Below are 24347 nucleotides of genomic sequence, written 5' to 3'. Positions count from 1 at the left end.
CTCTATTATATGATACTCCTGTATTTAAGTGTTCTCCTCAGTTTGTCTAATTTATCTCCTCTCATTCTTTACTGAACTTATTCTATTCAGGCTTTATCTTCACCTTCCAACAGGTTATGTTTTTTTTAAAGCCACCAATGACCTCCATGTTGATGAATCCAATCATCAATTCTCAGGTCTCATCTTACTTGATTTTCAGTTCCTCATCCCTGCTTATTGGAAACACTCATTTAAGTTGGTCTCTGGGGCGCCATACTTGCTGGTTTTCTTTCTATCTCTCCAGGCACTTCAGAGTTCATCTTGCTGGATCCATCCAAATTCTAGTCTTGTAACTATTCTGTTGACTCAGTCTTCCAGCAACTTCTCTGCTTAAGTGATTACATCCCAACTCATGGTATTAAATACCATTTATACGCTCAAGAATTCTCAAAATGAGATCTCCATTGTGAACCCTTCCTCTTAGTTCTAGATTTGTACATCAAAAGGCCCACTCAGTTTTCCCACTTGGATATACTGTAGGCATTTGAAATTTTACAAGAACAAAATAGGGCTCTAATTTTCACTCGCCTCCCCACACCTGCTCCTCAAACTTCAGTAAAAAGTCACCACCATCCAATTAGTTGCACACAACAAACACCTCTGATTCATACTTAATGTCATTCAAACCCCATGGCCAAGTAATTAACAAGTGCTACTGGCTGTCCTTTGAATTAAGCATTTGTCACCATCTCACCCCATTCTCCCTTTTTCAAGCCATCTGTGTCCCCCATTATAATGTAAGCTTCAAAAGTGAAAAGACTTTACAAAATTCATTGTTGTATAATAATTTCCAAGTAGTGATCATATTCTGCAGTATTTGCAACAGCTGTACTGTGTTATGAATAGATCTGTGAATATTACAAAGTCACAAGAACTGCTCCTACTACTACAGTTAGTGGTCCACGTTTATAAACAAATGAAATCCCAAATTTCAGTTAGTAGTTCATTAAGATAAAGATGCATGAGGGAAAAAAATGAATGAACTGTGCCTTTTTAACTGACCTATCCCCCACACAACATGATTATATGTTTACTTTCTGCTCATCTCTCTAGAATGTACAGGAAAGGTCTAGATCTCTCTTTCTCACTCCTGACATCCAGAATCATGCTTGACAATCAGTAGACACTCAATAAATATTTGTGGAATATATGAAAAATAGAAGTATTATAAGAATTATCATTATTCTATTTCTGGTTAGGATTATCATTATAGCAGCTAATGTTCATAGAGTATTTATTCTATGATGGGTACCATGGTAAGCAATTTTATGCACTGGATTATCTCTTTTACTTTCCATGAAAGCCTTTGAAGGAAGGAACTAGTATTATTTCTGTTTTTTAAATAAGGAAATGGAATCTTTATGAAGATAAGTGACTCACACATTTCTCTAACAGGCAAAGCTAGATTTACAACCTAGGTACATCTGACTTTTAATCACACTCTTAACCATTATGAAACAGGAATGTGCGGGTGTTCTATGGTTGTTTGGGAACACAATGAAAAACGCAAAAAAGAAAGAAAGAGAGGAAAGGAGGGAAGAATGAATACCAGGCATTGAGTATTTTCCCACCTCTTTGTAGCAGTCTCTGTGTTCCTCCAAAGAACTTGAATAAAGCGTGATTTTTCTCCCAGACTAAGCCCCTTCTCTTTGAAGGAAAATAATAAAAGAGAAGTTAGTATTACACTTGTTCCCTTCTCTGATGACTCTACTAAGAACCTGAAGGCTGCAAAAGCTAAAGCAAGTTGATCTTAAACCAGGTAATAGTTCTGCCCTATCAGAAAGAGATTTCACTTGAAACTCGGTGGTTTATGGTTTCTCATGGTAAAATTGTTCTTCTTAATTTAGGGAAAACACTCATTTTTGATCTCCCAACTCAACAGAACCAATGTGGCTTTGTCTTATTCCAAACATATCAATTGTGCCTCTATTTTAATCTTAATCTTTCTGTGACAAACATAAAAATCTATGAAAATCTACTTCATGTATCGAATGCACTAAGCAAATCCTTTAATCTATGGGCAGAATTAGTTTAAACTTCCATTTAAGAAAACTAATTAGGTCTTGCTTTAAACAAACTCAATAGCACTGATAAAAGAAAAATCACTAATTTTACAATCTTAAACCTAGTGTTAACACTGTGTAAGTTTTCTAATCCATCATAAACTCTCAGCTGAACCGACCTTAAGAAATGAGGAAATACATGTGTCTCCAGCAGATTGCCATGGCGGTTTGTCCCCCTAGTACTACACTGGGTGAGATGAAAGGCTCTCTGGAGACGTGAGATTTACAGAAAGATTTGAATGAAAAGGGCAAGTAGATTTATGGATTTTAGATGCCACAATTTTACTGCATAAACAAGTGTTTATTTAGCATTTACTATTTCCATGGGACTGTGTTACAAGCTCTCCTCAGCATGTGGACTGGAAACGCCCAAGAATTTTCATTTCTCCCCTACCATTTTTAATATCTGTAGCTTCCCTTGAGGAGTTCATAATCCTTCATGTTCTAACAGTGACAACATGAAACAAGTACTGCCACAGATATATTTATAAGTCTCAGGAACAACACACAGGAGTGGAGATGAGCAGAAATGAACATAACAGAGAACCTTTACTGAGGTATGGGTTTGCCAGGCAGCTGGGCTTGGGAGGGGATGTTCCAGGCAGAGGAAACTAGCTGAGTCAAAGCCTAGAGGGATGGAATGTTTGGTGTTTGGGGACGGGCTTGTCCAAGGAAAATAAAGGACAAAGAAAACTAAGCCAGTGGCCAAAAGAAGTTGCGAGAAGGGAAAATAAATTTAAAACAGAATAAAGGGTCTTCAATCTTCTTTCTCTGTTTTACCCTACTCATTGAACTTTGTTCCATAACAGAATAATAACCCACACCTAAGTATTTGCATTTCAGTTCTATATATGCTTACTCAGATCTTGGAAAAGTCGATATGTGTATTTTTGTAAATACTGTACGGTTTTATTTGTATGTGAAACATAAAAAACAACAACAGAATAACTGAGCCAACCAACCCAAGCTGAAACAAACAGCTCATACAACTCACCATCAAAAAAACCCCAAACAACTCAATCAAAAAACAGGCATTATGCTAAGTGAAACAAGTCAGAGAAAGGAAAATACTGTATTATATCATTATACGTGGAATCCAAAAATACAACCAACTAGTGAATATAACAAAAAAGAAGCAGTCTCACAGATACTCCTCTTTTACACAGCATTTTCTCAACTGAACAATTAATGGTAGCTCTATAAAGCTAGTTTTACTAGAAACTTTTCTGTCTGTAATTGTCTCCCACAGTTTTGGGAAAGTGTTTTATTACGGTCCATGGCAAACACAACCAGAAGTTTCTCATCCCTATCCCAGCATGCAATGGGTCCCTGTCATTTCCTTTCTCAACAAGTCTCCTTTCTTCTGGGCTTCAACACAGAATGTTCAGCCACCTTATTAAACTCATGCCCCTGCAGGGGAGAATTCAGCAACAAGCCCTGTCTACTGGCACTTCTTCATTTCAAAGGAAGTTTATTTATTCCCATTATCAAAATCCCGCAGCCACAAAGTTTGCTTTGGAGAAATTCTGGGATTGTAAAAACATGAAATAGCATTTCTTTTTCCAAGCTGCTCAGCACAAATGAGCAAAAGCCATTCTTATCCTGTAAAAATGCTCCTCTTGACCCTTACCGTTAGAATGAGGGCTCAGATATTGTGGTATTTGCCAGTAGTGGTGATAAATTCCCCCCTACCTGCATTTCTTATACCTTAAGTCATGGGGTAAGGTAGAGCTAACTGAATCACCTGATGATTGGAATCTGGCTCTTAATGAATCCTGTTACAGATGTAAAGCTTGGGAAATTGCATTCCCTATCTTTTTAGCAAGCCAGTGGTTTGGGGAATCATCTACAAATATTTAAGTAGTTAATGATTTCTCTTGAGGATCTGTTTAATGGAAAAGGAAAACACTTTTATTGCAGAAATTTAAGACAATTGCTTCAACTAGAACATTTTCCGGTGTGCTTGATAAGGCATTACAGGGAGAGAGAAGAAAATCTACCATATCATATATGGTAGTGCACATGTGTAATGAGCACCGGTCACTCCTGCTTGTCACTGTTTGGATATTAAGATCTGATGTTTGTCTTAGAGCATTGGTTTGCTTTCTCATTGGAATCTGAGTTTGGAGCACAGAACTGAAAGCCTAAATGGAGCTGGAGCTAATTCACCCTGTTGGTGGTGACCTGAAGAGATACATCTTCATCTCCTGCTTCCTGGCCTATTAGACTGTTTTCCTGTCTGTTCCAAGCTTAGCTCTTTGTTCCTTCCTCTGATTCCCTGAGTTGCCTCATAACCTTCCAAATAAACCCATTTATTTTTTCTTTTGCATCTACTGTTGGTTTATGTTGCTTACACTCATTTTTTTTTTCTTTTTTGGTAATTCTCAAACATTTTTGACCAAATTATTTAAATACTTAATAAAGAGTAAACAAATAAAAACAGCAACAACAAAACCACAATGATTAAAAACAACTTCCAAAATAACCAGAAATTCTGTTATGACTCATGGCACCAGCTCTGTCCCTCTGGAGCATAATACAAGGTCATGATATAAAAATGTACAATACTCAGTATTTCACTGTGAACTAATTCATGCATTTTATACTTAGAAGGCTGACTTCAAGGCAAAGTTGTTTTTTTGTACACACTGAAATGTAAACAAGGTTTTATATTTTCACATAATAAATGTGCACAGAGGATGAGTTCACCTTTAAAAGGAGTGGACACAAGCCAGGTAGCAATACTTATCAGACAAAAACCAGTCAAATTGGGAATCAGACAGCTCAAAAGAAGAGTCTTATGCTGTCAATCCAGGTTGCCACCAAAAACCATTACCCTAACATGAATGCAGTAATCTAAGGCTGAGCAAATTCGTGCAGAGAAAATAAGCTACAGTTAAACCTTAGTTCACACTGTATAGGGAAACTGAAACTTTACTTTGTTCAGTAACATTAAGGGAGTACCCTGGAAAATACTGTGATTCAAAGAAAACATTAGAAGTAAAGGGGTTTATAACCAGGGACCATCACCTCCCTGGTTATAAACCCCTTTACTTGGGGCAGAGAATAATCATCACCTGATTATTCTCTGCCCCATGGCCTCCCCCTCATTTTCAGCATCTCGTGATCTTGACTCTACTCTAGTAATTTTCATCACTCACGCTTAGCCTCCAACCAGCATCTTCTGTCTACTTTTCTGTTTGTCTCTTCAGTAAGAGATTTTTTTTAGAAATTTAAAAGTGTTTGGGATAGAGAATTACAATTTGGTTGAGTGTTCTATACAGATTTAGCAAAACATACAGAACAACTAGGAAATATGTGGAAGTTGATCCAGTACAAGTCTTCAAAAAGACAATCACTTGAGTTAACATATATATTTTCATTACAAAATATGCTTGTTCTATCTTTTTCTTTCAATTTAGATTTAGTATGCCCAAGTATAACTCATATTCAATTCCTTCAAAATATAGTAGGAGGCGTGATGTCAGCAACGTGGCTGAATAAGACGTCCCTCGTCATATCCCTCCCTCAATAACAACAATGTGTCATCCATCCATAGACAAAAGTGCCTTTGTCTGTGGGATACAGTACAATACACCAAAGGACCCAGGAAGAGCCTCACCCACCCATGCATCAGGTAGTAAGGATACAGACCTCGGACATGGACCCTGCAGTGGCCCATGAACTGAATGCAGCTCTCCTTGGCCATGGCCCATGAGCCCCTGGAGAACACTGTCTTACAGAAGCCCCTACAGACAAGTGAGCCCTTGTGGAAGGTCAGATTTCCAGTGGAGAAGTTCCAGCACACCAGCTGAGTGACAAAATATGTTTGGATGCATTGGACAAGGTAGGAGAAACAGTTTAACTTTACTCACGTCACCTCTCCTTCATGGACTCACAACTCAGTGCCAGAAGAAACCTTCTCGGCCGATGATCTCTCCCAGGGCGGGGAGGAGAGCATGGGAGTGAGCACCCAGCTCACTGTGTGGGACACTGCCAAAGAGGCCCAGTTCTACCTCACCCCATCCTGAGTATGGACTTGCATGGCTGGAGGGATAAAAACACACTGGGAAAGAGGCAGATGGGACTCTCAGAAGGCATTGAAGGGATGTAGATCCTACTAAGTGCATCACAGACACCATCAACAAGTCCACCCATGGACCGCTGGGGACAACTTGCCCACAGTGGTTGGGGTGAGGTGCATAGAGGCCCCCCTGCACTACATGTACCTCACCCTCACACCCCAAACTGTGACTGGCTGTCTATTTGTGCCCCTGATGATGGCAAGCATGAGCTTTGGCAGACATCTAGTGAACCTGTGTGTACAAAGCCAATAAAAATCTGTGGACCAGGGAGAGACCACAAACTTGAGGTTTAGCTCCACCCTTGGGAAAGCAAAAGGGAGTCTGCCAGCACCCAGCTTGGTGTGTTGAAGGACTAGAAAAGACATATAAGCTTAAGAATTCTGCCACAAGAGGGAGCAAGAAGCATGGAGCAGGGATATCCACAGAAGGACCAAGAAAGTCTCAGACTTCCTATCATGACTGATGGAAGTTACTTCTCTCCTGAAGTCAGTTAGTAATGACCAGAGGAGGTGACTGCAACATCAAATGCAAATACAACACTGTAAGACTTCAAGAAACATAAAAAATAAAGGAAAGATGACACTACCAAAGGATCACAATAATCTTCCAATAGCCAATCCCATAGTCATGGAGATCTACAATTCATCCAATAAAGAATTCACAATAGCTCTTTCGAGGAAGATCAGTGAGGTACAAGAAAACACAGACAATTTGATGAAGTCAGAAAAAACAATACAGAAACAAAATGAGAAGTTTAGCAAAGAGAAATCTTAAGAAAGAACCAAATAAATGCTAAAGCTAAAGAATATAATGAATGAAATTTTAAAATGCAATAGAGAACATCAACAGCAGAATGAATCAAGCAGAAACAAGGATCTATAGATTAGAAGACAGAAACTGTGAAGTTACCCAGTTAGAGGAGAACAACAACAACAAAAATAAGAAAGAGGAAAGGATATGTGACCTACCAGATATCACCAAAAGAAGCAATATGTGAATTATTGGAGTGTCAGAAGGATAAAAGATGGAGAAAAGGGTACAAAGTTTTTTTCAAAAATAATGACTGACAACTTCCCAAATCTGGGAAGTGATTTGGATATCCAAGTTCATGAAGCTTATAGGTTGCCAAATGATTCAACTCAAAGAGATCTTCTCCAAGACACTTTATAATAAAACTGTCAAAAATCAAATCAAAGAAAGAATCTTAAAGACAGCAAGAGAAAAAAGCTTGTAACTTACAAGAAAACCCCCATACGATTAGCACTGTATTCTTCAGCAGAAATCGTAAAGGGCAGGAGAGATTGGAAGGATCGATTTAAAGTGGTGAGAGAAAAAAAATGAGAACTAAAAACATTCTACCCAGCAAAACTGTCCTTCAGAAATAAGGAAGAGATAAAGACTTTCCTAGATAAACAAATTCTAAGGGAGTACATAACCATTAGACCTGCCTTACAAGAAATGCTGAAAGGAGTTCTTCAACCTAAAATGAAAGGAAGCTAATTAGTAACATGAAAATGTATAAAAATATATAACATACTAGTAAAGGTAAGTATGTAATCAAATTCAAGTATGGAGTCAAGTTCAGAATACTTAATACTGTAATGTGGTGGTGTTTTAAACACTTAACTTTAGTATAAAGGTTAAAATTAAAAAGTATTTAATACCTATAGCTACAATAGTAGGTTAATAAATACATGATATAAAAATAGGTAAACTGTGATATCAAAAATATAAAAGGGTGGGGGAGTAAATAGAGTTTTGTATGCAATTAAAGTTGTGTTGTTACCAGCCTAAAAAGACTATTATATTTATAAGATGTTTTATGTAAACCTCATGATAGCCACAAAAGCAAAACCTATAGTAGATAAACAAAAGATAAAGGAATCAACGCGTACTATGGAAAATCACCAAATCACAAAGGAAGACGGAAGGAGAGGGAGAAAGGAATGAGAGAACTACAAACCATTCAGAAAATAATTAATAAAATGACATTAGTAGCCCGTACCTATCAATAATTAGTATTAATGTGAATAGATTAAATCATCTAATCAAAAGGCATAGAGTCACTGGATAGATTAAAAAACAACCCACAAGACTCAACTATACATGACTCATGTCAGTTTTAAGAACACACATAGGGTCAAAAGGAAGGGATGAAAAAAAAAACATTCCATGCAAGTGGAAATCAAAAGAGAACAGAGGTGTGTTATATCAGACATGACCGACTTTAAGCCAAAAACTATAACACCATGCTTCAAAGGCTATTTATGGTTAAAACAAGGGCATTTATTTGGAAGGAATAGAATCCTGGAAGTTGGAATACAGACATTTGGTAAGAAATTGATAGGGCTGAGGACACTGAGTCCCTAAATTCTGATGAGTAATTTTTACCAGTAGCAGCCTTTCCACTTCTATCCACGGGAATTAAGCCTGCATTAATAACAACAACAACAACTATACAAGAGACAAAAAAGGCCATAGATACTGATAAATAGGTCAATTCAATTCATCAAGAAGATATATCAATAATAAATATATATGGATCCAACATCAGAGCACCTAAATATATTGAGCAAATACTAACAGATCTGAAGGAAGAAATAAATAATACAATCATAGCAGGAGACTTCAATACCCCACTTTCAATAATGGATAGATCATCCAGACAGAAAATAAATAAGGAAATGTTAAACTTGAACCATACTTTAGACCAAATGGCCCTAAAACAGACATATACAGAACATTCTTCTCAACAGTAACAGAACACACAGTTTTCTCCAGAGTACACTGACCATTCTCCAGGACAGATCATATGATAGGTCACAAAACAAGCCTTAGCAAATTGAAGAAGACTGAAATCATACCAAGTATCTTTTAGTATCTTTTTCAATCACAGTGGTCTGAAATTAGAAATCAATAATGGGAAGAAAACTGGATATTTCACAGTATGTGGAGATTAAACAACACACTCCTGAACAACAAATGGGTCAAAGAAGAAATCAAAGGGAAATTTAAAAAAAAACATGCATACCAAACTGTTTGGAATGCAGCACAAGAAGTTCTCAGTGGGATTTTTTTTTTTTTTTTTTTTTTTTTTGCGGCACACAGTCCTCTCACTGCTGCGGCCTCTCCCACTGCGGATCACAGGCTCCGGACGCGCAGGCCCAGCGGCCATGGCTCACGGGCCCAGCCGCTCCGCGGCACGCGGGATCCTCCCGGACCGGGGCACGAACCCGTGCCCCCTGCATCGGCAGGCGGACTCTCAACCACTGCGCCACCAGGGAAGCCCCCTCAGTGGGAATTTTATAGCAATAAATGTCTACATTTATATAAAAAGAAAGACCTCAAATAAACATCATATCTTTACACCTCAAAGAACTAGAAAAAGAACAAACTAAGCCCCAAGTTAGAAGAGGAAAGTAAATAACAAAGATTAGTGCAGAAATGATGATCTAGAGACCAGAAAAACAACAGAAAGATTGACAAAACTAAATGGTGGGCTTCCCTGGTGGCACAGTGGTTGAGAGTCCGCCTGCTGATGCAGGGGACACGGGTTTGTGCCCCGGTCTGGGAAGATCCCACATGCCACAGAGTGGCTGGGCCCGTGAGCCGTGGCCATTGAGCCTGCGCGTCCGGAGCCTGTGCTCCGCAAATGGGAGAGACCACAGCAGTGAGAGGCCCACATACCACAAAAAAAAAAAAAAAAAAAAAAACTAAATAGTATTTTTTAAAAAAGATAAACAAAACTGACAAACCTTTAGCCAGAAAACTAAGGAAAAAAGAGAGAAGAATCAAATAAATAAAATCAGATGTGAAAGAAAAGACATTAAAACTGGTAGCACAGAAGTAATAAAGATCATTAGAGACTATTATGAATAATAATTCACCATGAAATTGGATAATCTAGAAGAAATGGATACATTTCTAGAAACATAAAACCCACCGAGACTGCATCATGAAGAAATAGAAAATCTGAACATACCATAACAAGTAAGGAGATTGCCAGTGATCAAAAATCACCCAACCAAAAGAAGTCAGGATCAGATGGTTTCCTTGGTGAATTCTACGAAACCTTTAATGAAGAATTAATACCAATTCCTGTCAAATTCCTTTAAAACTGAAGAGGAGGGAACACTCCCAAACTCATTTCATGAGGCCAGCATTACTCTGATACCAAACCAAAATAAGGATATTACAAGAAAAGAAAACCAGAGGCCAATAACCCTGATGCCTATAGAATGAAAAATTCTCAACAAAATACAGTTGCCCCTGGAACAACATGAGCTTGAACTGTGTGGGTCCACTTACAGATGTTTTTTTTTTTTTTTCCCAAACACATACTATAGTAACACATGACCTGTGGTTGGTTGAATGTGCAGTTCAGGAACCGCAGACAGGGAGGACCAGCTGTAAAGTTTTATGTGGATTTTCGATTGTGTGGAGAGTAGACACCTCTATTTTATTTTTTATTATTTTAAAAGTTATTTATTTATTTAATTTGGCCATGCCACACAGCTTGCAGGATCTTAGTTCCTCAAGCAGGGACTGAACCCATATCCTTGGCAGTGAAAGTGCACAGTCTCAACCACTAGACCTCTGGGGAATTTACTTTTTATTTTACTTTTTTAGAGAGTAGACACCTCTAAACCCTGACACCTCTAAACCTCACATTGTTCAAAAGTAAACTGTACTGACAAGCTGAATTCAACAGCACATTAAAAGGAATATACACCAGGTAGGATCTTTCCCTGGGATAGAAAAATGGTTCAACATGCACTAATTAATAAATGTGACGCACTACATCACTAGAATGAAAGATAAAAATCATATGATCACCTCAACAGATACAAAAAAAAAAAAGCATCTGAAAAAATACTGGGTTCTTTCATGATAAAAAAAACAAAAAACAAATTGGGTATAGAAGGAATATGCCTCAACCAAATAATGGCCATGTAAGATCAGCCCACAGCTAACATCATACTCAACAGTGAAAGACAGAAAGCTTTTCCTCTAAGATCAGGAATGAGACAAATGTGCCTACTCTCACCACTCCTATTTAGTATGTTACTCTTAAATTACTGGAAATTCTAACTAGAGCAATCAAGGAAGAAAAAGAAACAAAGGCATCCAAATTGAAACAGAAGAAGTAAAACTGTCTTTGTTTACAGATGCCATAATTTTATATATGGAAAATCCTAAATACCCCACAAAAAAACTGATAGAACTGAAAAACCAATCCTGTAATTTGCAGGATACGAAATCAACCTACAGAGATCAGTTGTATTTCTGTACATAAACAACAAAACATCTGAAAAACAAATAAGGAAAGCAATCCCATTCACAATAGTAACAAAACAATAAAATACTTAGGAATAAATTTAATCAGAGATGAAAGTTCTGTACACTGAAAACCGAGACTTTGAAAGAAATTAATGAAGACATGAATAAATGGAAACACAGCTCATGTTAATGACTCAGAATAATTAATATTGTTAAAATGTCCATACTACCCAAACCCTAGACAGACATTCAATACAATCCCTATCACAATTCTGTGGCAATTTTCACAGAAATGAGAAAAAATTCTAAAATTTGTATGGAACTACAAAGACCCTTAATAGCGTAAGCAATCCTGAGAAAGAATAACAAAGCTGGAGTCATGATATTTCAGATATCAAGCTGTATTACAAAGCTATAGTAACCAAAACTGTATGGTACTGGCATATAAACAGACACATAGACCAACAGAAGAGAATTGAGAGCCCAGAAATAAACCCTTGCCTATATGGTCAATAGTATTTGACAAGAAAGCCAAGAATACTTAATGGGGAAAGGATAATTTCTTCAACAAATGGTATTGGGAAATTGGATAATCAATGCAGAAAAACGAAATGGACTTTGTCTTACGCCACTCACAAAATTGAACTTGAGCAGATTAAACAGAAGACTTGAAACTGTAAAATTCCCAGAAGAAAACAAGGAAAATGGTCCTCGATATTGGTCTTTGAGAACAATTTTTTGGGTATGACATCAAAAAGCACAAGCAACAAAAGCCAAAATAAATAAGTTAATTATATCAAACTAAAAAGTTTCTGCACAGCAAAAGAAATAATCAACAAAATGAAATGGCAGTCTACAGAATGGGAGACAGTATTTTGAAATCATATATCTGATCAGGGTTAATATCTAAAATATATGTGAAACTCATATAACTCAATAGCAAAAATACAGACCAAGGGGAAAAAAAAACAGTCTGATTAAAATATGGGCAGAGGAGGGCTTCCCTGCTGGTGCAGTGGTTGAGAGTCCGCCTGCCGATGCAGGGGACATGGGTTCGTGCCCCGGTCCGGGAGGATCCCACGTGCTGCGGAGCGGCTGGGCCCGTGAGCCATGGCTGCTGAGCCTGCGCGTCTGGAGCCTGTGCTCCAAAACGGGAGATACCACAGCAGTGAGAAGCCCGCGTACTGCAAAAAAAAAAAAAAAAAAAAAAAAAAAAAATATGGGTAGAGGAGCTGAATGGTCATTTTTCCAAAGAAGATATACAAATGGCCAACAGGTACATGAAACGATGCTCAACATCACTAATCATCAGGGAAATGCAAATTAAAACCATGATGAGATACCACCGCACATCTTTTAGAATGGCTATCATCAAAAAGACAAGAGATGGGCTTCCCTGGTGGCATAGTGATTGAGAGTCCGCCTGCCGATGCAGGGGACATGGGTTCGTGCCCCGGTCAGGGAAGATACCACAAGGCCCGGAGTGGCTGGGCTCGTAAGCCATGGCCACTGAGCCTGCGCGTCTGGAGCCTGTGCTCTGCAACGGGAGAGGCCACAACAGTGAGAGGCCCGCGTACCGCAAAAAAAAAAAAAAGAGAGAGATAACAAATGTTGGCAGGGATGTGGTAAAAAAGGAACCCCCATGCACTGTTGGTGGGAATATAACTGGTAGAGCCACTGTGGGAAACAGTATGAATGTTCCCCAAGAAATTAAAAATAGAACTACCATATGATCCAGCAATTACATTTCTGGGTATATATTCAAAGGAAATAAAATCAGGATCTCGAAGAGATATCTGCACTCCCATGTTTACTGCAGCATTATTCACAAGAGCTAACATAAAGAAAAAACCTAAATGTCCATATAGGGATGGATGAATAAAGAAAATGCGGTATATACACACATACACACAATGGGCTACTACTCCATCATGAGAAAGAAGGAAATCCTGCCGTTTGCAACAACATGGATGGAACTTGGAGGCATTATGCTAAGTGAAATAAGTCAGAGAAAGACAATTACTATATGATATCACTTATATGTGGAAGCTTCCAAAGCTGAACTCAAAGGAACAGAGAGTAGAATGGAGTTTCCAGGGGCTAGGGAGGAAGTAATTAGGGCATGACAGTCAAATGGTGCAAACTTTCAGTTATAAGAAAGTTTGGGGAATCTAAGGTACAGCAAGATGACTACAGATGACAATACTGTATTAGATACTTGAAAGTTGCTGAGACAGTAAGATGGTGTCTTCACCACAAAAAAGAAATGCTAATTGTGTGAGGTGACAGGCTCTGACTAACCCTACCATGGTAATCGTTTTGAAATACATATAAATGTATCAAATCATCACGTTGTACACCTTAAACTTCAATAATGTTATATGCCAATTTTATTTCCAGAAAGCCGGGGAAAAATATACTGGGATCCCAATAGATAAATGATGCAAACTGTAAGGAACGGCACCAAGAAACGGGGGAGAGCTTAAACAAGCTTTATTTGGGAACGCTCCCGGGCGAGGTTCACTGGTCCGAGAGAAAGGGGCCAGAGAAGTCGCGCGCGGGCGAGGGTTTGGGCAGAATTTATAAGGGAAGAAGGAAAAGGGGTGTGGTGAATCTGGGAGGGCACAGGGTATTCCTTATTTGGTGGTCTTTTCGGGTATCGTGGGGGACCGTTAGTCCCGCCCCTCGAAAGGCGGGAAGGCTGGGCCGGGTGGAAAGTCCCCAGGTCAGTTTCTGGAACTGGGTGGTCCGGAAAGTCTCCAGGTCACTTTCAACCTGTGCGTCTGATTGCGCTCCCCTGCCTCGGGCCAGCTGGCCTTACACAAACCCTAAAGCAGGATGCGCTCTGTGAGTCTACTGTATGCCACACTAATTTCTACTTCCTATCCTAATTACTCGCTGGTAACTGCTGAACAAAGCACCCACAAGAACACACTGACAACACAATTTACATTAGTTAATCAAAAGTGTGTAGAATAGAATTTGTACTAAGTGCATCACTGTATATCAGCTTTTTAGAAAATAACCCTCATGATCCTTATATGGAATGAAGGAGTAACTACATTTTTGCTAAAAAATTTTGACCAGAAGAAGCTATAATTTCTGTGGCCTCTAGGATTAAGACATTGAAAACAACATATTTCTACATAATTAGTCACCATACATCAAACTTTCTGTAGTTTTAATTCTGACAATTTCATCTTTCCCAACGGAATTTATCTTCTTTCATAAAAAATATGCTGGGTATGCCCTTGTGATGTTGATTTTTTAAACTTTCAAATTTAAATCCAAAGGATCACTAATACCTTAGGGAAATTAACCTTTTTTATAGGTCGACATTTTCAATAGGCATCATTTATTTTTAAGCTCTTCTAAATATATACCTTGAATTTTTCTCTTGAGACCTTCATCATTATTATGATGACTTCACTTTTAATGTTTCCCCTTGTATGTAAAAGCCTACATTGTAACCTATATGCTAGTTTCTCAAAGGGTCATCCTACTACTACGGCTTGTAGAGTGTGAGGACATCCCAGTCATATCTACCTAAAAAGGAGCTTGCTTGATAAATAATACCACCTCTAAAATATTAATGCAATGGAATAATGCCATCTAATAATTACTGGCAATATGTTTTAAGTGCTTGCTATTTATGACATCCAGCCAAAAGAGTAACAAGAAATGTGAAGAACTGGGAAAAGGCAAATTTGGAGCTACACAAGGTCACAGTATTTCAGTCAGTTAATGCAGTACGTCTTTAGGACGGCTACTATTACTGCCAGAGATCTTGATCGTCTAGCTGTCCTTCAGTTTGCCTGGGGAGCGCTAATGCAATTGATGTGGGGCTGTGTAGAATTTCCTATAATCTCTTGAAAGATTTAACAGCAGGGATCCGTTTGCCAAATAAAAGGTAAACAGATCCCTCTGTGCAGGTCTCAGAAGGGCTACATTTACACGCGTGGAGTTGTTCAAAATACAAAATAATTTAGGAAAGAGTTGAGCTCCAGTAAATAGATATTTTCCAAGGAAACTTGTATTAATTTAATGTTTCTTGGACTGGAGTGTCCTTCTATTTTTCAGACCTATCCATTTGACTAATTCCAGGGCCTACCTCCTTGCCTCTGTTCTGATGAGCACTGCATTCTTCTCTGTGGGTGCCTATACTTGCCTGTTCCAGTGGAGTGAAACACTCTGGCAAAGGCAACCCAAAAGGCAGCATCTTTTTAGACGATGACCACCCCACCTGTTAGTTAGATCACTGAAATGACATTGGGAAATAACTCTTCCTCACTGTGCACAGGCTTAGCGGGACTCAAAATCAAGGTGTCCTACTTTCCCACAAGCAAAACATAGGTAGGCCCCATAAGCACTTAAACTTAGGCTTTATATAGTTCCCTCTTGTTCTATAAGCTAACTAATACTCTTCCAATATTTTACCTCTTTTGCTGACATTTATCAAAACCTATGAGATTCAAAACCGGGAGTCTTTCCCAATGAACATTTCTGTAAACCCTGGGAAAAGAAAGGTTGACTTGAAGGTTAAATGCAGTGTCCATTAAACAGGGAGAATAAATCAAACTTTCTGGCCTGTAAGTTTAGTGGTATAATGATAACTATTACAAAAGCATGGTTACTTTCTGAAGTAAGCTACCCCAGAACAATGATTCTCTTCCCCTCTACTCAACTGACTTAGAAATTCTATCGTTCAAAAGAATTTTCTGTAACTGAGCCTCTACTCCAATCTTAAAAGATGACCTATGTTGCTTTTCACTAAACCTTTAACTTCAATGCCAGAATTCCAAGTCCTTTTCCTCCTTAGCACATGCAACATATGGTAACCAGATGCAAGTCAATGAATAAAGGAGGGGTTCATTTTATCTTCAGATCTTTTCGCATGCCTCCACATTGCTCGGGTGCAGTGAAGGTAAGCGGAAGAGATGAGGAGGAGCTGCTAAGATACGCTTTTTCACTGTCTATGCCTCCATGCAGCAAAAACACTCATTTATCATCCATGTTAGTCCCACTTCAACAATGACGTTCTACTGCCTAGAGGAAGCCCATCTTTGCCATCAGGGTGACATGCATCTGGGGATTCTCTAAATCAAGGGAGACTATTTTTCTCAATAAATACATGATGACTTTGCAAACCAAAGCAGCAGGATGCTAGCTCAGCTACTGTAGGAGTTAGGGCCAGAACCACAAGTTCTCAGCCCAAAAGCCAAAGCAGATTTTGCAATACTTCTTATGTTGGGTCGAAGAGCACTCTCCATCTAGTAATTTCGGTCAAAATTTTTTCAAAGTGATGCTATTTCTCTTATACCATTTAAAAATTTAAATACCATTAAACAACTTTATTTGGCGTTTTTAACATGACTCTTTTCCTAAAATGTCATTCACCACCCTATTTAGGGCAGCCGTGTCTGCTAACTTCTACTTACCTTTGCCGCTTAGCTAAGCATCTACCTTCTTCCAGAGTTCTCCTTTGCAGCATGCCCCAATAAGGCTGTGTTCACTGCTCTACTTACATATTTCTAGTCTAAGAAAGCAGATCTTTTTTTTGTCTTTTGGTTGTTACTACTATAATTATTACTTATTTTTATCCTGGAAGAGTATCTTACCCAAAGAAAGTACTCAGATATTCAATGTATGAGTGTAGGCATATCACCAGATTTCTTTTCCTATTTTTCTTCTATAATGTCAGTTTATTATAGCCTATTAATGATAACTAGAAAACCAAAATTGGGAAATCTTCCAACAGTTTTACTGTACCTACTACAAACTTGGAGTCATCACCTCTTATGTTACTAGTAGAGTATTTTTAAATTCAGTGTGCATTTATTGAGCCTAGTCTTTGTTGGACATTATCCTCGAGTATAGAAAGTCAAATACAACATAATTCCTGCCCTCAATAAACTTACATTCTAAAATAAATGAGTCATGGATATGAAATGTACAGTGTGGGGAATATAGTCAATAACTATGTAATATTGTTGTATGGTGACATACTCTATGTAACTAGACTTATCATGGTGAACATTTTGAAATGTATAGAAATACTGAATCACTACATTGTGTGACAGGAACTGATATAGTGTTGTAGGTCAATTCTACTTCAAAAACAAACTCATAGAAAAACAGGTCAAACTTGTGGTTACCAGAGGCAAGGGGTGGAGGGAGGGAGAACTGAATGAAGGCAGACAAGAGGTACAAACTTTCAGTGATAAAATACATAACTGCTGTATGTTATATATGAGAGTTGATAAGAGAGCAGATCCTAAGCGTTTTCATCACAACAATTTTTTTTCTGTTTCTTTAATTCTGTATCTATGTGAGATGATGGATGGTCACTAAACTGACTGTGATAATCATTTCATGGTGCTTGAAAGCCAAATCTTCATGCTGTACACCTAAAACTTACACAGTGCTGTATGTCAATTACACCTCAATTAAAAAGGAAGATAAAAATAAGCTTACATTCACATGGGAGATGATGAGACAGATTACAGTGATCACAATAACATGCAACAAATTCTGTGACAGTTATGCACAAGGTGTTATGGAACTCATAGAAGCAACACTCTTCAATTACATTAATGAAGGTAAAAGCCAAACATCTGAAGTAAAATCTCTCTAGATTAAGTAGAAAAACATTTATTTAAATTATTTTGCATAATCTGCAGAATCACCGGGGAGTCCAGGGAACCAAAGTTACAAAATGAGTTGAAACAAAGGATGACTGGGCTGTCAGAACCAAAGCTAAAACAGTACCACAGAACCAAGTTAGCTGGGGCACTGCTGCTGCTCCCCCTTGGAAATGGGAAGCTGGAGATTATACTACTGCTGCCATTTCATGCTAGAGAACACATCTACCCCTGGAGCATGGATATTACTGCTGCTGCTGTCAACAAGATGGGTTTTCCATTGCCCCTGCTTCTTTGTGTCCCTAGCTCTTGATCCATCTATGGTGGGTATGTCTGCGTGTGTCTGATTAGCCGAGACTGGGTGACATGGCTGTGCCCTAGCTCTGGAGGAGGCTGGGGACATGAGTATCTGGCCTCTTAGGCGTGATATGCAGCCTCATTCTCTCATCAAGACTTGATCGATTGGTCATTCTCCATGAATTTATTCATGGAGACGTACTTTAAGGTGCTGTGCTATTTAAAAAGACGAACGTACACACTGTGATCCAAAACAGGACCATGAAGGAAGACTAAGGCAGGGCTAACCTTTTACTCCCAAGGAGTTATGTTTTGGAAAAATAGACTGTAGTTAGCTGGTAATCCACACAGAAAGCCAAGCGTTAGCAAAGGCACAGAATATCCTGAAAGCCACGGAAGTGTGACTGTGGTGGGGCAAGGAGTGTGTGTATGGGGACTTGAGGTGGGAATTAAAGATGGCAGGCCTAGTGTGGAGTGAGATGGGTGATTAAATCAGACACCAGGTCAAAAAGGACCTATAGTCCATGCTACACACGTTTTACTCAATCCTCTGGGGTAAGGGAAGCCAGGAACAGATAAAAGAATGGCTGCATTTGTATTTTAGTAAGTTGGTCATTTTAGTAAAATGGATGCTATATTGGAGGAGCTAATCTGCAGGCATGAGTAACTGTAGCTGTGAATCACGGTGAATAAAGTGGAGCCCAGAACTAAAGTAACTGTACAGATAATGGGGATGAGGGGACATTCTCAAGATGCGCTAAAAGATCCAGTATGGGTTAAAATCTAAAATGTGGCGCTAACCACTGACGGTCCAGAAATTAAAATAAAATAATAAAGCTTCTTCTTGAGGAACTTACAGTTTCGTTTTAAGCACAACTGAAAATAGATGATATTATGAGAATGCTTGTGATTTTGTATTTTGAAATTAAGTCCTTATTCAACACCTGTATTTAAGCTGGGACCGCTGAACAGTTCATTAAGGAAACACTCCCACCAGACATTAAAAGGTCTCAGAATTTTCTATATTCACCATGATATAGACAAAGGCAAAAAAACAAACAAACAAACTGGAAAATCCTCAAATTTAACATAGATACATAGATGGGGGTATTGGGAATTATAGCCTTGTTGCATCACACTGCTGTAAATTTTGTGTGGGGACAGTAACAGGGAAGAATAAAGCAGATTTAGGGCAGGGGTAACTGTGACATACCAGAGCAAACAGATCTAGGATACAATTTTTGTGACCCACAAGTCACAGAATTATATATCCTCAAAATTATGTATCATACGTCCTCCCTCTACATGCCTTTTTCTCCCTAAAAGGCAAAGGGAAAAATACAACTGTTCCTTCCTTTTCTCTTTCCGTTAACAAATATTTGCTGAATGCCTTGTAAAGGCCAAAAGTTAGGCTAGATGATAGGGTCCCAAGACAAAGTCCTTGACCTCACAGAGGTTACAGTCAGGTGTGGAAGGCTGACAACAACCCAACGAAAGAGAGCACTGCATCTGTGAAGCAAGGAGGAGCAAAGAATCCTCTAATCAGAACAGAATCCTGTAATGAACAAATCCAACTAGTTCCTAAGGTCTAGGAAAAACGGAGGACTGAACAATAGTTACTAATAGTCAAATCTTCACCTAGTTATGCTAGGTAAGAATATTCTAGGTCAGGATAAAGTATTAAATAAAAAGAAGCTCTAGAGTTTACCTGACTAATAATGAGACTAACTGAAATAACTGTATTAAGTGATCAGCATGAAATACCAAAAGATAGCTCAAACATTTTTTCTGGTTTTGAACAGTTGATATGTCTCACAACACCATGGCAGTAACAAATCACGACTATTTTTGTCATATTGTGAAGCAGTGGTCATGGGATTCTCCTGAAAATTGTCTGGCAGACTAGAAGAGTTGTATGTGATGTCCTTACTCTTGTAAACCTTGACTCAAATTTAGTTCAAATGATCTGGACTATATTAGTGACTTATGATATCATAAGCGTTTCCTTTGCCCCTTACTTAGAAAAAGGAGTCTTTATGTCTAAGTTACGCTGTTTAGTTTATTATGTTGACATGAATTTTAAAGCACATTGGGAGTGAATCGTCTCTCATTGTCTGTGATACTAATCAATAAATTGCTTTTGTCGATACTGCATGTGCATCCATTCAAACATCCAGGGCGATTTATGCAAATATAACTGTTCTACAAATATCCCATCATCTGAGAAAATCATGTTACAGTCCTTTCTGAAAGTTCAACAAGGAGCAGCAGCCATGCATATTTAAATATCTCATGACTATACATGAGACGAAAATTATTGAGGTTTTCTGACAGCTTAGAGGAACTGTATGTAGGCCTTCATGTCCCAGACAATTTAGATGGCCCCCTGCTGAAGGATGGCTTCTTTTTCTGACATCCTTGTCTTGATTTGTTCTATCAGAGTCTGATAAAGGAGCGTGCACCCCATGTTCTATGCGTGGTGGAGATCTTTGAGGCTCCAGTTTTACAAGCAGCCTTTGGTTCAGGACTTAGGTCTAAACTTTGGAACTAAAGCATTTTCACAGAGTGAAACTCTTACAGACATTTATAAAGAAGAAGAACCACAATCTTCAAAATCAAACTGTTTAGAAAGAATGGAAGTAACTCCTTGGAACCTTCCAGCAGAACAAAGAAACAACATCGAGCTTATGCTCGTGCTCTCCCCCCACCCTCACACACACACACCACATACATAGGACAACTTGAATAGCTCACCTCCTTTTCTTGTTATGCTTCTTATATGATGGAAGCATATTAGCAACCATAACTCAAAAAGACATGTGCACCCCAATGTTCATTTCAACACTATTTACAATAGCCAGGTCATGGAAGCAACCTAAATGCCCATCAACAGACGAATGGATAAAGATGTGGTACATATATAAAATGGAATATTACTCAGCCATAAAAAGGAGCAAAATCGGGTTATTTGTAGGGATGTGGATGGACCTAGAGACTGTCCTACAGAGTGAAGTAAGTCAGAAAGAGAAAAACAGATATCGTATATTAACGCGTATATGTGGAATCTAGAAAAATGGTACAGATAAACCAGTTTGCAAGGCAGAAATAGAGACACAGATGTAGAGAACATATGGACACCAAGGGGGGAAAGCAGGGGTGGGGGGGGGTGGGATGAATTGGGAGATTGGGATTGACAATATATACACTAATATGTATAAAATAGATAATAAGAACCTGCTGCATAAAAAAATTAAATTAAATGTAAAAAGGAATAAACATACATCCCCAAAACAAAAAAACCCAAAAATAGATAAATAAATATCATTCAAATTAAGAAAAAGAATAGCAACTCAGCTATTCTATATAATTTTATATATATATGTATATTTATATATATATAATTATATATATATATATATAAAATAACCTTTGAGTTATAACTAAAGGCAAATGTTATCTATCACTAGTTATTTTCAAACTTTTGAAACTCAAGCAAAAATGCTACTGATTTATAGGAAACTAGTGAGGAACACTAAGAATTAGGTGTCACTGGGTATTGTGTTCCCCATACATGATCTTATTTCTTTTACCAACCTGATCATCATTAATCTCATTCTCTATATTAGGAATCTGAGAACTTGGAAAGTTCAATCATGTGTCAAAAGTTGTACAGCACAAAAGCAATGGAGCCCATTATTCAAATCCAGGTCTTTCTGATACCTCAGTGCTTGCTTATGTATATGCCACACTGCCTCTCCCACAGATACACCTTGGCTTGTATCTTTCTTGAGGGTAAGGTTCTAGAAGCAGCAGGCAAAGGAAAAAAGTAAACATTGAAAATTACCCTTGAAAATTCCCTAAGTATGCATACTTTCCCGAAATTCCAAAAGGGCAAATTTTAAAAATCCTTTTTCTTTGTATTCTGAATTAGAATATATTGCTGTTGCTTTGACTGAAAATCAGAGGAAGTAGTTGGATTCTTCTTAGAGATCGTGGAACACGAATATGTATCTCTATACACTGGAATCACCTTTGGGTCAGCAAGATGCTCACAATATGAGAGGCCCATAGAAGTGACACCCACTGAAGGAATGACGGAATCATGTTTCCCATCTCAGGTTTTTTTTGAAGTAATACACACACTGAGTGAGTAAACTTACCATACTCTATTTCAATTATAATTCTCCCTCCTCTTTATTTCCTCTTTTTTGAAGGGATGGGTAGGGAGTTGAATGCAGGGGTGTTTGTTAAGCACACAAGTGAATTCACTTAAATTAACTGCACATATGCTACGGTGCCAAAGAAATTTAATATAAATACACGTCAGCTATCATGATACTTGAGGTGAAGAAGAACCGACTGCAAGACATTACCTGAACCCGCAATGTTTTCTGGCATTTCGGCAGCTGGCTGTTTAGTTATATTCATCCCCAAATTCAAACGCTTTCAGATTGAAGGATTTCATCCAAAATGGCGGACAATAATACAATTTTATTTTTGAGTTGGGTCATTTCAATAAATTGATATGATTAGCTAAAATTATGAGCTGGGGAGCTCAGACCACATTACCCAAACTTTTCCTTTTTGAAGAGTCATACAGCAGACTCATATCTTAAGTTTTCACTAAGTGACACCAGGAATAAACAACTTCACGAAACTCACCACTGACCTGTCTATAGAGTAGTCGTTTATAAAGGCCAACATTTGTCTTGATCCTGTCCTTATTGAACAATCAACATGATTCTGACCTTCTGAACACTGTACATTTTGTAACAAAATGGGTAGTGTCCTTTGCTTTGTCCAGTACAACGTGCAGTATTAAATTTGAGATCCACTTGCAGCAATTATGTAGAACAAGAAGGTATCTGAACTTTATTTCTGAGCTTTATCTTACTATTTTGCCCATATTTTCTCTTCATCTTGTCTTACCTATTGGCTATTATGCCCATATTTTAGATACGTCTTTAAGCGGGCCTCTCACATTATTTTGGTCAAAGCAGGAGTCAAAGAAAAAAAGAAAGAAACAAACACATAGCTATCAAAAGTGGTTAGACTTTTCTTTAAAGATTCATGAATTCAGTTGTTAATGAGTCTTAAAAATCACAGTACGCAAAACACAAGGCCAGAGTTAAGATTTCTTCCCTAATCAGAAAGTTTTTCGCTGAATTATGCCAGAAACGCTTCCCTTAGAAACAAAGCAGCTGGAACTACAGTAGTGACTCAGACGACACCACCTCTCTTAGAGTCTACGGGACAAGACAGAAATCAACAGCAGCAGCAAATTATGCTAATGTGTGATGACTATTGTGGGAGGAGCCACTAGAAACACAAGACCAAGCAGACAGAATCCAGGAAGTTTTGTGTGCATGTTTGCTTGAACCTAGAAATGGCATTTAGGATAAGCCCTGTAAATGACCAGGAGCTCGGCAGTCAAAGGTGTTAACAGTGACAGTATTTCAGCCAGAAGGAAGAGTACAAGACTGACCCAGCCCTCCAGTGAAATCTTCAAATTAGAGATCATGATAAGGTGCTGAGTTAAAAGCACAAGGTTCATAAACAAGTCGGGGCTTCCTTATTTCAGCAGCCATGTAAAGACACACCATCTATAGGCGGGAGCATTACATGCCTGAGGACGTCTGTAGTCTGAAAGCAAAATACTCAACGCCATGTCTTCAGGATTTACGACATCTTTCCTCGTGAAAAGAACCTCTGTTTCTATTGCCTTGCTTGTTTGTTTCCTTTATGGTTAGTTAACTATTCTGGGCAATGACAAGTTGGATAATATTCTTACCATCAAAACTGAGGACCAGACTTTAGCCTAAGAGCTTTTTAGGAATATCCAAGCATGCATTTAAAAAAATATATATATGTTTACTAGATCCAATATTTCCATATTGGGAAGCCTGTGTATTTATTGTCATTATTCCTAAGTTTGAAGATTT

At 38.2% G+C, this 24347-nt stretch overlaps 1 protein-coding gene across 6 annotated transcripts in view; it reads right to left on the bottom strand.

Annotated features, from left to right (window-relative positions):
- GRM7 (glutamate metabotropic receptor 7) overlaps window positions 1-24347 on the bottom strand; it is an 859725-nt gene that overhangs the window by 557052 nt on the left and 278326 nt on the right. The window lies entirely within an intron of this gene.

Source organism: Delphinus delphis, chromosome 10 (genome assembly GCF_949987515.2).
Source record: "Delphinus delphis chromosome 10, mDelDel1.2, whole genome shotgun sequence".
Classification (NCBI taxonomy): domain Eukaryota; kingdom Metazoa; phylum Chordata; class Mammalia; order Artiodactyla; family Delphinidae; genus Delphinus; species Delphinus delphis.
This window is presented reverse-complemented; position numbering and strand designations above follow the sequence as displayed.